At 44.0% G+C, this 15890-nt stretch overlaps 2 protein-coding genes across 9 annotated transcripts in view; one reads left to right on the plus strand and one right to left on the minus strand.

Annotated features, from left to right (window-relative positions):
• MRPL14 (mitochondrial ribosomal protein L14) overlaps positions 1-7773 on the minus strand; it is a 14898-nt gene extending 7125 nt beyond the window's left edge. Inside the window, exon 1 of one of the 4 annotated variants that reach the window (XM_015416938.1) lies at positions 7528-7773. The gene's annotated coding sequence lies outside the window, so the exon portion shown is untranslated. Of the gene's footprint in view, positions 1-6906; positions 7033-7527 lie in introns of those variants that run through there. The other 3 variants (XM_015416937.1, XM_015416934.1, XM_015416936.1) reach the window with 3 other exon arrangements.
• The window catches only part of TMEM63B (transmembrane protein 63B), a 112244-nt gene continuing 103526 nt past the window's right edge, over positions 7173-15890 (plus strand). For all 5 annotated transcript variants that reach the window (XM_015416929.1, XM_015416930.1, XM_015416932.1 and 2 more), the window contains exon 1: positions 7173-7328. The gene's annotated coding sequence lies outside the window, so the exon portion shown is untranslated. The remainder of the gene's footprint in view (positions 7329-15890) is intronic.

The following is a 15890-nucleotide window of genomic DNA, read 5'->3' on the forward strand; positions in this document are numbered from 1 at the left end:
GCTAAATGGAGAAAAGATGGGGGTGTGTGGAGAAACCCCCCCCCCCCCAGAAGTTAACCACCATTCCTACCACCTTACAAGGGCCCCTTAACTTTGCATTCATATTATTTTGCCATATATAGAATACACGCTTTAGGATAATGTGTAATTCCACCCTGCCTATAGAGAATCCTTTCTTTTCTTTTCTTTTCTTTTTGAGCAATTGAAGTGCAGTTTTTTTATTATTACATTTTTATAAACACTACAAACTACAACAGAAATAGGATAAGGGACTACATCTAGGGACAAAGTAAAGATACCCACTAATACCGAAAAACCCAAGAGAGGAGACCTTCTAATCAGTTTACACAAACATCGTTTTAATTCCACTAATCCCTTTACAAACTGAGTCAGATTCCCAACACTACATAGACAGGAAGGAGGAGGAGATGATGAATGGATTTATACCCTGCCCTTCACTCGTTGTCTCAGAGTGGCTTACAAACGCCTTTCCCTTCCCCTCCCCACAACAGACACCCTGTGAGGTAGATGGGGCTGAGAAAGCTCTGACAGAACTGCTCATTCAAGGACACCTCTGACGGAACTATGGCTTGCCCAAGGTCACCCAGCAGCTGCAAGTGGAAGAGTGGGGAATCAAACCCGGTTCTCCCAGATTAGAGTCCGCGCATTTAACCACTACACCAAACTGGCTCTGTGTGTGTTTTTAGCATTACGCAGAGAGTCATTTTCTCTCCCTTTCTTCCCAGGGTGTTCACTTTCCAGAACTGCAGTAGGCAGAGGGTCATTTTTCTCCCCCTTTCTTCCCAGGGTGTTCACTTTCCAGAAGTGCAGTATGAATATTAATTTAAATAAGTTAAGAGGCAACCCTCTCACCAGCACAAATGCACAATGTTGTAGAACTTATGGTGCCATTTAGCATTGGGGGGGGGGGGAAGAGGATTGATTCCCAGTGTTCCTTCACCACTCCTCTGAGTAATATGGGGGTAGATCTGCAGTTGAGCAAGCAACTGGAGTGCAAAGGGAGGGAAATGATCCCATTACTCTAAAAGGTCATAATCTGTCTGCAACTCACTCACTCTGTAGCCAGCTCTACCATTGATTTCTCTCCTGACTTCTGAAATGGGCAACCATCTGCTACACATTGCATACCCGAGTCAATCACATTCCTATGATCTAAGATGCATTTTGCTAGGTTCACTATATCTAATAGTGCCATCTTAATTAGGTCTGTTCAGAATGTTACTCAGGTCTATTCAACGGGGCTCATTCCCAGGGAAGTGTTTTTAGGATTGCATTGTAAGCATAGTTCCCTTTCCACTCACACAAACAAATCTTTGAAAGTGGCATTCCAAGAGTAGGGCACTCAAAATATTTCAACTTAACATGCTTGTGCAAACACCCAGTGCTTATTCACTAGTTCTTCTTTTGAGAGCTGCCTGGAAACATTTTAATCAAGAAAGAAAAATCACATGAGCTATTGCCTAACATTTTTATTTACAGTTCAAAAGGGCGGGGGGAATCAGGATGAGCTAGTCTATCAGTAGCAGCAAAGAGTCCATTAGCAACCTAAAGACTAACAAAATTTGTGGCAGGGTATGAGCTTTCATGAGTCACTGCTCACTTCTTCAGATTTGGGGAAATCAGAACAAGCAGAAGAATCAAACATTTTAAGTGTCCTGCCATTACTGGCAGGAGATACTGGAGAGAATGTGGTAAGTGATTAAGAAAGGATCCTTTTCTGGGTCAAAAGGCAGGACAAAGATTCCACTGCCAAGTGCTTGATATATATTAGTAAACTCTGAATTAAGCCTAATCCAGGCTATGAAGGGCTCTAAACCAATCAACTTCCTCAAGATGCAGTCTCAGTTACTAACTAGTACAGACAGTACCTGAGACTGGATTCAAGCTTGGCCCATGCTATGGAAGCACTGTGCATCTGTGCCAGTTCCCCAAGTTTAAGTCTCCCATCTAACAAGAACGTTAATTATTTCTTTCATAGGCTTGAGAAAATAACAATAAAAACTGAAAAAGTCTTGCAAATTAAACGTGTTGCACTAGTATCTATTGTATTTTTATCCTGCACAGAGCTCAAGGCAGCATATGTGGTTCTGCGGTCCTGTGTCTTATCCTCACAACAGCCCTGTGAGGTAGGTTACACTGAGTGACTGGCCCAAGGTCATACAGCAGAATCTGAACCTGGGTCTCCTAGTCCAACCACCACCACCACACTGTAAACCCTTGTGTGCAAGATCCTTTGAGCCCAAGGAGATGTAGAACCCAATCTTGTATTTTCTGAAAAGCAAGTTCCACTGAGCACAACAGGGCACACTCCATGAAAAGTAAGCATAGGATGCAACGTCTCTGATAAGCAGGGCTGCACTCTGAAACACATTTACTATAAAAACTCCCAATGAATTCACAGGGACATTGGCCCCTTTCACATTACCATTCTAAACGGGATATTATCCGTTTTTCTAATGGTTCTGAGTAAAGTAATACAGTCCATTAATGAGCCATCTCTGAAGTGATCTTGCCCTTTCTGTCAGCTAGCTGCCATGTTTTGCATGCTTCCTTCTCTGACCCTGGGGCTACGGTGTATGCTTCATAGTTTGCTCGCTGCTCTGCACGCTTGCTGTAAACAGCAATAGGGAGACCGTGAGAACCAGTGCTGCCGGACTGAGTTATCTGTCTGACCTTGTGACGGAGGAAGGGCTTGCATTCCACCTCTGGTGTGAATATTTCGGCTCTCATGGGGCGCTAAGACTCTCCCACTTATTATGTAACCTCCCGCAGGGAGAATTCCCGCGCATGCGCTCTGATTTCATTTGCTTAGCCATTTGCCTCATCCTGCTATATGTAGGGATGTTTCTGCCCTATTGTCATTCCTAACAATAACCCTGTAGACATGGTAACAGACCTGTAGTCTAATAAAGCATAACGCTTCCCTGGAAACGTGTGTGGAGATTTACTTGCTGTTGAACCTGACACTTTCAAACAGTGTCGTGCTTTTCCCTTGCCCTTTGTTGCCACACAATCTTCCTTGAACTTTTTTTTTTAATGTTCTAAGTTGAGCACTATAACGCTAGAGACCAATATAGCACTTCAGTGCTACAGTGGCACCACTGAACATTTCACCATGTAACAACAGTTACTATCTCAGTAGCACTCAACTTAGAACATGGGGGGGGGGGGTTGGAGGAAGGTTGTGCGGCAAAAAAGGCAAGGAAATATTTCAGCTCTCATGGGGCGCTGAGACTCTCCCGCTTATTATGTAACCTCCCGCCAGGAGAATTCCCGCGCGCGCGCTCTGATTTCATTTGCTTAGCCATTTACCTCATCCTGCTATATGTAGGGATGTTTCCGCCCTATTGTCATTCCTAACAATAACCCTGTAGACATGGTAACAGACCTGTAGTCTAATAAAGCATAATGCTTCCCTGGAAACGTGTGTGGAGATTTACTTGCTGTTGAACCTGACACTTTCAAACAGTGTCGTGCTTTTCCCTTGCCCTTTGTTGCCACACAATCTTCCTTGAACTTTTTTTTTAATGTTCAAAGTTGAGCACTCTAGCGCTAGAGACCAATATAGCACTTCAGTGCTACAGTGGCACCACTGATCGTTTCACCATGTAACAACAGTTACTATCTCAGTAGCACTCAACTTAGAACATGGGGGGGGGGGGTTTGAGGAAGGTTGTGCGGCAAAAAAGGGCAGGAAAAAAGCACTGCAGACATTTTAAACAGCACACCACAGCAATTCAGAAGCACAAAGAGGTGAAAACGGAAAAAAGCAGTTTACCTCAAAAACGGCTCAACCACGTTTTGCTCACCATGGCTTTGTATGAAAAGGTAAATAAAATCCATTAGCAGCCAGTTGCTAAAACAGTTGTGTCCGAAATGACACAAAAAATGTGTTAGCAACCGGCTACCAAAATGGATTACAAAGGCTGTCTGAAAGGGGCCTTACTGTAGTACAAACATGGATAGACTAGAATGTAACTCTTCTAAGGTGAGGACTGTCTTATTGTTATGTGTCTAGACTGCCCATCACAACAGTTTTCTCTCAATGCTTTTTTTTTAATCAAGTCACGTATGACTTATGTCAACCCTGTGAGGTTTTCAGAGACATTCAGAGGTGGTTTGCCATTGCCTGCCTGTGTATAGAAACCCTGGGATTCCTTGGTGGTCTCCCATCCAAATAGTAACTAGAGCTGACCCTGCTTAGCTTCCAAGATCTGACAAGATCACACTAGCCTGGGCTATCTAGGTCAGTGTGCTAATATAATGCTAGTACTTAATAAAATTCCAGAGTAAAGTTATAAGAAGGAGCTACCCCAATTGCCCAACTTTTCTTAACAAACTTTCTTCAGAATGGCCTTGCTCCTTATAGCCTTACACTTGTGTGACAGACGGCTCTTTTAAAAGCTTATAAAAAGTCAAGGTTAAAGGACTGTGAAGGGTTAATTCTTAACTGAGCCAGAGAGCCTTGAGTGACAGGCTATTCCAAGGGATCCGATTGGTTAGCAAAGAAAGACTTATGAACTGGATGCTGAGGAGAATTCAGTCTGCTTTCAGCCCTAGCTGAGAAGAGTTGAGTACTGACAGTTTCAGAATTCAGCCCTGACTGAGAGCAGTTTAACAGACAGGAGAATTAGGGGAAAGTTGGCAAGGACGAATGGATAGTTAGATGGAGACTCCCATTTGGGCCAAGGAAAAGAGACATATCTTCTAGAGAGAGAAGAAAATTCCCTACCCAGTCAAACAGGGAATTAGCTCTGAAGAGTGAAGAGATCCCTGGTCTGGTCTGGTTAAAAAGTGCCTTTAGAGACCTTAAGAATCAATTAAAAACTCAAAACGAGTACTCATGTTTCAAGAGTTTGGGTCCTTTGGAGACCTTAAGAATCAATTAAAAACTCAAAACGAGTACTCGTGTTTCAAGAGAAGGGGTTTGGGTACTGAAAAGAGTGCACCAGGCCTCTGGAAACAAAAAGAGGCAGAGAATACTCAAAGGAAGTGTCCCAAAGTATTTGGGGAAACACGGAACAAAAGCCTCTCAACATAAAGATTTAAGTAACTGTGAATAGCTTAAGAAACTCTCATTAGCCTGAGACATAAGAACTACAGTCTGTGCGTGTACTGGTTTTACCTCAGTTATTTATATTGAGTTACTTCAGAAATTTCAACTCCTGATTTCACCTGACCTTTCCCCTCTACACTGAATAAAATATTTAATTCTGAATTTTAAAACGTCTCACGTGCCATTTTCAGTGGTTTAAGTTAAAGGGCAATCTCAACCCTTCCCTCACGTTCTTGGGCTGAGTCAGCAGTAAAATATCATACTGAGACAGTCAGAGTTGTTCAGGAAAGAAGAAAATAGACCACTAGGGCTGCTCAGTCAGAAAGGGAAAGGAAAACGGAGGGACTTCTTCTGGCACGCTCATATTATTCCCCATTTCCCATAACCCCTCCCCCCAGGGAGGCCAGGGAGCTAGGATTTTCTGCCATCTTAAGCATTGTATATATATATACTGTTTTTATCTACTGTTATTTATTGGACTGTTTTCATGTAGTTGTATATTACTTGTTGCATATTACCTGTTGTAAGCCACCCTGAGCCCTACTTGTAAATCTAATTTAATAAATAAATTCTTGCCTCTGAGGGAGGGAAGTGGATGGGCCAGTCATAATTTGCACTCTGGTAAGAGGTCCCCCCTCTCCAAGTCCCTTCTGTTCACCTACTCGTGGTTTATGCCCTTTGCTTATCTTCCTGCTACCATGTTGTACCTACATGCCCCCTCCTTATCTTTTCAGCCTCTCATGTCACTGCAAACCAGGCTGAAGAGATAAAGATGCTGTTTTCTACAGCTTGCCCCACACCAAGCTTCCTCCCTTCTCCCCCCAAAAAATAAAGTTACCAGCTTTGGAAAGCCCTATCATTACAAGTGTCACCGCAACATTCTGAAATAAAGAAATCCACACAATGTCCCATGAAGCTGCAAATTCCGGAAGGTGACAGACTTTTTAATATAAAAGTTGAGGCCAATTCACTTACACATCTGCTCACTTGAGATTAAGACTTTAGGGATTCAGATATGCAGGAGAATTCGCTGGGCTGAAGCAGGTGGAATAGAAATACACTGTTTCAGAATGCAGAATCCTCTCCTACACTAAAAGCTCCCTCCAAATACAAAACCAGCACAGCAAAGAAAGAAAGACAGGGAAGAGCACCTTTCTCCCTGCTGTGTTAGTTTTACACACGGGAAGTTTCTAATGCGAAGGAACATTCAGAGCTGGAACCTGCAATTTAGCATGAAGGGAACAGGATACAGTCTATGCTACCAGCGCAGCAATGCCTCAAATACAGGAATGGGCTGCCTATAAATCCCTATAAGAAAGACGCTGGATTTGCTCCCTAACAAATGCGCTGATATTAGCTGGCAGTGCAATTTATTTCGAACGAAAGGCCACCTGTTTCGATGCGAGAAAGACCCATGGAGTTCAAGTGCGTGTGCATAGGTTTGCAGCCAGACTAGGAAGTCCCGCTGGTCTCAGGGAGACTGACCCCGATTACTTCAGTTGTTCCCAGCGCAATCCTATGCAGAGTTACTGCAGTCTGCACCCACCACTCTGCACATGACTGCAGTGCAGAGTTACTGCAGTCTGCACCCACCAATTTCAGACTGGAGTAACTCTGCACATGACTGCGGTTACTCTTGAGATTAAGCTCCACAAACTCTATGGGATCTGCTCCCTTTACCACGCTGCAGGACGGACCGAAGCGACCCAGACTCCGTACTGCAGCTCGAGCTGAGCCCCCTGCACACTCGCTTCCCCCGCCGGCGTAAGAAGCAGCGAGACATCACACGGCACCCGCCCGATATCCTCCCCAAGGGGAACGAAACGAACCTAAGCAGACCGATCTACTCGCCTCAACCGGTCACTCACAGGCCTCCCGGGCCCAGGAACTCTTCCCAGTACGCGTGCGCAGGATCTAGCCTTTGCAGGGAAAGACAACCTCCTTCCTCCTCCGAGGGCGCGCATGCGTAAAACTCTGGCGAGAGCGATGCGCAGATTCCTCCCTCCCCTTTCCCGGTCTCCTGCCTGCGCCGGGCAAAAGGCCACGCCTCCTCCCCCCTCTCTGCCCCCGCCTTCTCCTTATTCCTTCAGCCTGGGAGCCAGAGTTAGGAGACGCGAACGCGAGAGAAGGAGGGGGACTGGGGTGTCTCCCTGAGCAATCTTTACCCCCTTGGGAAAGGGGGCGTCCACCACAGGCCGCCGCACAGAAGGGGGAGAAGGCGGAAAGGAGCCTGCCTGCGTTTGACACTGGGGTAAGGCACCGGGCTGCGATGTATTGCATAGCAATACCCTCCCTCCGTCCTCCTTTTTTCCCTCCCCCTTCTGCAGCAACAACACCTCTCAGGACCTGTTTCTAAGGGAGCCTGAAAAGCAGGGTCATCCCCTGGGGAATGGCTTCCTACCACCACCACCCCCACCCCCGCTCTGCCAGGGCAGGATCTGTTTACTCACGAGGGATCAGCTGCGGCGGGGGGTGCGTGTCGCTCCCTCTGCCTCCAGCTCGAACAATGGCAGCGGCGGTCCCGGCATTGCCCAGGATTCCTTGCTAGCCGACGGGCACCGGCGGACGCCTTGTCCGGTCTTGCCTCTTGTGTGCGCCTATGTATCCGTCGTCGTGCCCTTCTGCGGAGCCCTGCGGCAGACTCGGAGGCTAGATCGTATCCACCCGAGGGCTGCCGCCTCCGCTCTTGCTTGGTAGGAGTCTTCCTCCCCTGCTGGGCTGGACACAATGACATCCATTCACCATCTTCTTTCCCCCCCACCCACCGCCCCCCCCCCACTGGTCCCTTTCCTGCGTCTCCTTGCAGTGCGTGTGTCTCATATGGAGGAGGGGAGACGGCAGAGTGTTTCTTTGTTGCTGTGTATCCCATCTTGCTGGTGTGATCGCGATGGTGGCGATGTTGGTTCGCGTTGCTGCTGCAGTCAAGCCCCCTCTTTTCTCTCGCGAAAGGCGCGGTAGAGGAGGAGAGGAAAGAGAGAGCCTTTTCACAGGACAAGTTTCTCCGCTCGCCGGCTTTTGCTGGAAACATTCCTTTGCGCACCCTTCGGAAAAGGCACCTCATGCTTGTGGGAAATGGGACGAAAGAGGCAGGGACGGAGGAGATCAAAGCCGTACTACCATCACTCTTTTCAGTGATCTTCCTATGATCTTGTTCTGAAGATGAGCCACAGCAGAGTTAATCGAGGGAGTTTCCCCCACCCCCCAAAAAACACCCAGGGTTAAAGGAAGCACTGTAAGGTGTGTACCTGTGAGACTTGGCCCATAGAAAGGGACACAGCCCTTCTCCTTGTGATAATACAACCATCAGTTGCATTCACCAGCTTGGCTACTTTTGTAACCAGAAAGCCATTCTAAGCTTCAGCCGTTGTGAGTGTGTGTGTGTCAGAAAGAAAATCTAGGTTAGACCTGCTAAACCACGTTTTAAAAATCTGCTGTTTTCCTCCCTTCTATTTACTTCTCCCTTGCTTTTCTCCCATTTCTTTTTTCTTCCTTTCACTGCGGTGTTATCCTCCACCTCCTTCCAGTGGTCCCTCCAGGGTGTTTCTCCTGCTGCTGTGATTATAAATAAAAAAGTTAGCTCTAATGCAGAGGAAGGAACACTGGAAAGCACCAGGGAATAAGGGGAGTGAATCCTCTGGTGTTCCAGTTTATTACTACTGTGTTGTGCCTTTTTTAAGGCCCTGTTTCCATTCATGTTGATGGCAATGACGATGGCTTGCTCGGAGTGTTGGTCTGCTGTTGTGGGTGTGACCGGATCTCTGTGTGTGTCACCGCCTAATGAGAACCACTGGAGGTGTCTTGGTTGCTGTTGGTGCGGCAGACTTTGGAATGCGGAATATTTTTTTTGTTAGATAGCGTAAAGCTTGCCTCGAGCTGCAGTTGAATCTGAATCTTGCATCGGAAGGTTCCTTTGTTTTGGGGTGTTAAAAATGCTCCAAGGCTGGTAATCTAGTAACAAATAAATATTGGGAAAGGAGGCCTAGAGCAGTCTTATTCTAGCTGCATCCTAATTAAATTTACTTTTGATGGTGGATGGTAATCCTCTGTGAGCCTCTGCGAGACTAAGGTGGACTATAAATGAAGCAGATACATAATTCCTAAATCAGTAATGAGCTGTTAGGTATGCTGCTACTTAATAGATACTTGTGGAAACACAGAGATATGTACAAAATAGAAAATTGACCATAGACTGTTAGTTACTGGGCTATTTGTAATTTATATAATGATTTTAACTTACAGACTGCTTTACAGTGTGACTATGTTTATCTTTGCAACAGTCTGGGAGGAATGTCATGGTTATTCCCATGTTACACATGGGGAGCTAAGCCTTAAGAATTCCTGGCTTGCCCAAGGTCATGGAGTAAGTCCTGGGTTGATGTCAGGACTTGAACACATGGTCTCCCAAATCTGACCAATTATGATTATGATTGGTTGGTCTGAAGGCTTGTCCTGATAGCTGTGTCTCTAATGACTGATTCAGCACTGTACTGAATTATGTTAGGGCTGGAGGGCCAATGGAAAGAAGTTAGAATTAATTTAAGGATTTCATGCAGTGGGCACTGTTTCAGAATCTGGCAGTGATTTGATGGTGAATGCCTTTGTGGCACGTGGTTCTTTGTTTATTAAAAGTTGGTAAAAGAGGTGCATCTGTCACTTTTTAAAATAGTTTTGACTTATTGACTGGCAGTAAATACCAAGGAAGGAGGGTTGGATTGTTTTATTGAACGTAGGCATTGCAGAAGTAATTAGCCGAGTTCTGTTTCAAAGGGCTGTTGGTAGCCTAGCAATCTTGGGTGGAGAAATATCATCATTTTAGTTTGAGTCATGAACTAACATGCTTTCATATGATTGACATGGCAGACCATACGTTTTTGTAATGCCATTTTATTTCTGGGGTAAAATGAGAAGTGCTTGTATCTGGGAGGATTTGGGTGTCAGGTAACTGAAAACAATTTGTCAGCATTTTCTTTTATTGCCTAAAAGAGAAACTCATTTAAGATGAATATTATACAGAATTTATTTCCAAAAGAACTTCAGAGTTACAGGCATAAATACTTGTACTGATATTCACCATAAAATGCAAAAATAAAATTTACAAGTCAATCCATCACTACAAAGAATAAAAAATAGTTTAAAAATGAATCAGCTAATAAGATATGTCTCTATTTGTCTGATACATTTGTCACAACTCTAGAAGAAGAGATAGGATTTATACCCCGCCCTTGACTACCCAAATGAGTCTCAGAGTGGTTTACAGTCTCCTTTCCCTTCCCCTCCCCACAACAGACACCCTGTGAGGTAGGTGGGGCTGAGAGAGCTCTGAGAGAACTGCTTGTGAGAGAACAGCTCTGAGACAAGTTATGACTGACCCAAGGTCACACCAGCAGCTCCATGTGGAGGAGTGTGGAATCAAACCCAGTTCTCCCAAATTAGAGCCTGCGTTCCTAACCACTACACCAAACTGGCTCTCTGTTGAAATAGCTTGTGCCTAATCTTTGGAATGGGGGCTGTGGTGGCGCAAGTGGTTAAGACGCTGAACTGCAGACTGAAAGGTCAGTAGTTCAGCAGTTCAAGACCCGAGTGCTGCATGACAGAGTGAGCTCCCATCTCTGACCCCAGCTCCTGCCAACCTAGCAGTTCGAAAGCAAGAAATTGCAAGTAGATAATAGGTACCACTTCAGTGGGAAGGTAACAGCGTTCCATGCACCTCGGTGTCTAGTCATGCCAGCCACATGACCACGGAAACGTCTTTGGACAGTGCTGGCTCTTCGGCTTGGAAATGGAGATGAGCACCGCATCCCTAGAGTCCGAGTTGACTGGCTTTTGAGCAAGGGAAACCTTTACCTTAATCTTTGGAATGGCTAAGACAAATACAATTATTTTCTGTATTATGAAAGTCTAAGCAAATAAGCATAGTCCAAAATATGAAACCATTCAAAATAGGGAATCTTGATTGTAGGCCATTCTAAGAACACTTACCTGGGCGTAAGCCCCATTGAATAGGCTTGAGTAGGATTCTTAGTAAACCTGCTTAGGGTTGCTTTCTAAGACAGGAAAAAGGATCTCAAATGAAATCACACGTAATATGACACCATAGAAATGTATGGGTTAATCGCATTTTGAATACTTTGCGATGTCTCAAATGCATATTTTAAGGCTGGAGAAGGTGCAAAAAAGGAACAGATCAAGGGGTTTCTTACGGTGAAGAGGACTTCGAGTTTAGTGAAAAGGCAGCTAAGTGGAGATATATGCCTAAAATAATGAGAAGCATAGAAAAAACTAAAACGTGGGGTCTTTTGATTAAACTGATTGGCAATAGTTTTGAGAATGACAATAGATGGTTTCTCTTCCCTCTTCCTGTATGAAAATAATTATCTCAAGAGGAATTGATGACTTCTAGCTTAATTAGTTTATTAAAAAGGGTTAAATAAATTAATGGATATATCTGTAAATAGGTCATTAGCCGTGAGAGCTAAATGCAGTCCCGTGTTTGGAGCCTTTACCTCTGAAGAACATATGCTGAGGGGAAGCAAGTGGGGGTAGGGGAGTTGCCTCCATCTTGCTTTGCTTGTGACTGTGGACTGACAGTCCGATCCAGCATAGGCAGTTCTCGTGCTCTTCGATGTCTTTGCCTTCACATTTCATTTCTTATGACTAGCTAGGCCCAGGCCTTAGTGCTTGTGCACACGATATATCCGTAGCAGAGATGATTATCTTAAGAGATACTGCCTCTGTGTACATGATCGAGTTCATTATTCAAACACCTTTCAGTCCTGGTGAGCTGGTTATATTTTTATTCCACCTTTGGGTTTGTTTGAAACCTCCAAGTTGAAACCTCCAACTATCAAATAATATGCCACCATGCATCAAATACTGACATAATCTGAAATAACAATAACAATACAACCTGCAGAAATGTGAGTAGAGAAGACATCAAGTCCAGACTGCAAATGGAAAACAGGAATATCTTAACTGGTTCTGAGCCTGTTCAGTTGTTATGTGTAGAAAAGTTGTTGGGTGCCTTTTTGATATGCACTGGCCTAAACTGAACCTAATGTATGAGCAAGCTTTTGGTATTTTGTGCTACTGTTGATAGCCGGTTGTGTACTCCACAGATGCCTAAGTGCTGGAATAAATAATGCCTTTGAGATGCTACTGCGAACAGCCTTACTTTGGGTTGGACTAAATGGGCATGTAAAAGCTTTTTGCCTTTTCCTGATGCAGAGCCATACGGACGCAATAACTCCAGGAGGACTTCATACAAACCAAGCACTGCAAAGCATTTAAAAGCATTACCGCTAATAATGGCAATTGGGAAGCTTTCTTGCCCAGGACAAGCCTTTTCTGTCTGTGCTTCTTAAATTCATTCTCTGTTGGAGGGGAGGCACTCTTTTCTATAGGCATCAAGTATGCACTAGTTGGAGCTGCAGTGGCTCAAGTGGTTAAGACGCTGAACTGCAGGCTGTGGAAGGTCGGTAGTTCAGCAGTTTGAGTCCCGAGTGTGCCGCATGACGGAGTGAGCTCCCGTCTCTAGTTCCAGCTCCTGCCAACCTAGCAGTTCGAAAGCAAGAAATTGCAAGTAGATAAATAGGTACCACTTCAGTGGGAAGATAACAGCGTTCTGTGCGCCTTGGTGTTTAGTCATGCCGGCCACATGACCACGGAAACGTCTTCGGACAGCGCTGGCTCTTCGGCTTTGAAACAGAGATGAGCACTGCAACCTTAGAGTCGGATTCGACTGGCTTTCGAGCAAGGGAAACCTTTACCTTTACCTATGCACTAGTTAGAAGTCTTTCAAGTTATTTCAGAGAGGGCTATAATGTGACTTACTGGCTTTCCCTTTGCATCTTGGGTTGGACTAAAAATAACCTTGTTATTCAGGATCTTGTTTGCAGTTTTATTAATTTGGAGGAACAGGTTTTTGTTGGCATTTTAAGATAAAAAGAGACACCTAATTAAAATCTGGGCAGATGTTTCTGAGAATCTTTGTGCTTGAATTAAAAGTTAAACAGAATCTTTATGTCATATTAAAATATTTTGAAAATAGTTGGGTTTCTGAGAATGTCATGGCAATCTAGCAAACATGTAGAAAACTAACTCTGGGCTGCATGTGTTAAACGTCACTGTCCAGAATTATAATTATGGACATTCTGTGTCATTTTGTAAATAAAATTCTGCTTTTCTTCTCCCTTCAGTCATTAATTCCCTCATCCCCCCCCCGCCCAGATATCCCTATTCTTTCTTTTATATTCACTTTTCTCATTGAGTTTTTATTGCTGCTACACTGGGTTGCTACAAGCATCTAGAAAATTCAAAGATGAAACATAAAATTAAAAGTTTTTGTGTTGGTGAGGATTGGACTCCTAATTCTATAACTATTATCATTTAACAATTCTGGCATTTATTTAGCATGTCAGCAGTATTCTAAGTTGTTGTTGCAAAATAAGTTGTTGTTTGTTGGGGCAAAATAAGTTTCCTAATATTTTAGTGTATTTAATTTTTACCTACAAAAACCTGTCAGTGGGAAAAACTTTTAAAACATTCTGTTATTGATGCAAATCAGAAATGGTGCCAGCGGACTTTCACTTTTTCATTAAATCAGTAACATTCATAGTGCTTTACTGTAGTAGAGCCATAAGCAGACCATTATGGGAGCAATGTAACCAGTAAAGACGGCATGTCACAGCAAGCAGGTTTGTGCCTAATGTAAGAAGCTGGCTTGGGATGTTACAACTTGGGACTCTTGCAGAGCAATCTTATGCATATTTAGTCAGATCTCAAGTACATATGGACAAGACTGGAGCATTAGGCAATGCCTTTGTGTGATATGCACGCTGTGAAATATAAACAGCATATGATGTGCATCAGGCATTCCAAAATATTACTCTTGTTTAACTATGTGCCATTTTGGATACTGTATTTTCGGGAAGATTCCATTGTGGGCAAAAGGGGGTAAGAATAGTATGACATACATGCCAACTGAAATACAATAAGATAAATTATTATAAAGCCAAGATCCAACTTGCTCAGTGCACCCAAGGAAGATTTGGCTGACGTTTCTTAATCGTAAGCCCTCTTCATCGTAAGCCCTCTTCACTGCCCCCCCACCCACCCCCAACTGCTTCCTTGGTATGGGGATAGCAAACTGCTTTGGAAACTGGGCTTTCAAAAATAGTTTGGGAATGACACTGGAGTCTCCTGTTTAAAGGGGGGAAGGTGTTTTTTTTTTTTTAAAGGAACCATTAATAATGCAAGCCTGATTTAGAAGCTAGTCATAATTGACCAAGTCCCATATGTATATGCCAACACCTTCATTAGATAGGAGGGATGCAAGTCTATGTGATTAAATATGACCCCGATTACATAGCAAAAGAGGTTCAATTGAAGGGGTTTAATTTTAATAACAAAGTCACAGGTGAAGAATACAAAATCCTTCACCTGCCTGTGGTTTCCTGCACATAATTCTCTTCTGCAATCTCCAGTGCTGAGCCGGGAGAAAAGCATTTGGGAAAGGGGTCTGCAGGAATGTGTCATGAGCAGGGGAAAAGCGTCTGCATTCCTCACCTATGCATCTTTTTTCTGCCAGAACTGGATTTCCTCCACACAGCTTTTTGCATAATGGGGGCAGCTCCATGTGCAAACATAGGGATCTGTTGTCTTCACATCTAGAATGATTCTGAAGTTTGCTGAAAAGCAGGGCTATGACCTTGCTCAGGTACCGTCCCTAGCTATAGTTAGAAGAGCTGTCACAGCTGAGATTTTTGGGGCCCATTGGTTATTGTGTCATGAGTGTCTGTGGACACCACTTTGTAAGATGCATTTAGTGTTCTCTGCAGTTTGTTGATGTGTATACAGAGCAAAACATATCAATTCATCACCTTTTGGGAGCCGCTCACAACCACTCTGGATCTTTGTTTTGATTTTTCGGAGCACAGGTAATGTTGTGCACCCATGTCTGGACTTGCTGGGTCTTTTGTCCTTCCTTTGTAATAGTAGCCCCAACTATGAATGCCCATCTTCTGTTTCTAATGTAGCTGAGTATAACTCTGCAGGCATCCATCCATTGAAATCGAATGTGTGGCTCATGAAAACTTGTGCCACAATATTCTTTGTTACTTTCAGAAAAAAACATTGTAAACATTGGGCCCAGAATCTCATGAAGCGAAAGAGGTCTCTGTTACTTCTGTGAAAAGTTGAAATATACACAAGATAATGGGGCCATTCACAAATAATCGGTGATACCTTAGGGGTGCTAAGGTAACTTCGCACAAGGAATATGAGAGAAACGCCTGATCCCAATTAAGACCTAAATGAATAGAATGAGATATTCTGGTAGACTCTAGTTCTATACCCAGAGTATCCCTTTGAAGTGTGTTTTAGTTTGCCATTGGCTGCCTCCACATCATGAGCCTGGTATTCCTTGGAGGTCTCCCATCCAAATACTAGCCAGGACCGACCCTGCTTAGCTTCTGAGATCTGACAAGATCAGGCTAGCCTGGGCTATTCAGGTCAGGGCTAATGAATCATAGCCCTCTGTTATCTGGCATACTTTGCCTGCACGCTAGGAAGTTTGAGACTAAATTCAACCTTTGGGAACAAAAAAGGTCTAAGAAGAGCCTATTATTTGCCATACCTTTTATCTGAAATTTGAACATTTGATGTTCTTTCTAAAACTTAGTGGCATCAGTCTCTGTGCATACACATACAGTCACACACACCACAGAGTGCTGGGCCTTGTTTTCCCCTCGCCCCCTAATACTTGTAAGCAGGCCTTTATCTAACAAATGCATTTTGGGAAACAGTCCCCATTTTA

This window comes from Gekko japonicus, unplaced genomic scaffold (genome assembly GCF_001447785.1).
Source record: "Gekko japonicus isolate JY-2015 unplaced genomic scaffold, Gekko_japonicus_V1.1 scaffold342, whole genome shotgun sequence".
NCBI classification, from domain to species: Eukaryota; Metazoa; Chordata; class Lepidosauria; order Squamata; family Gekkonidae; genus Gekko; species Gekko japonicus.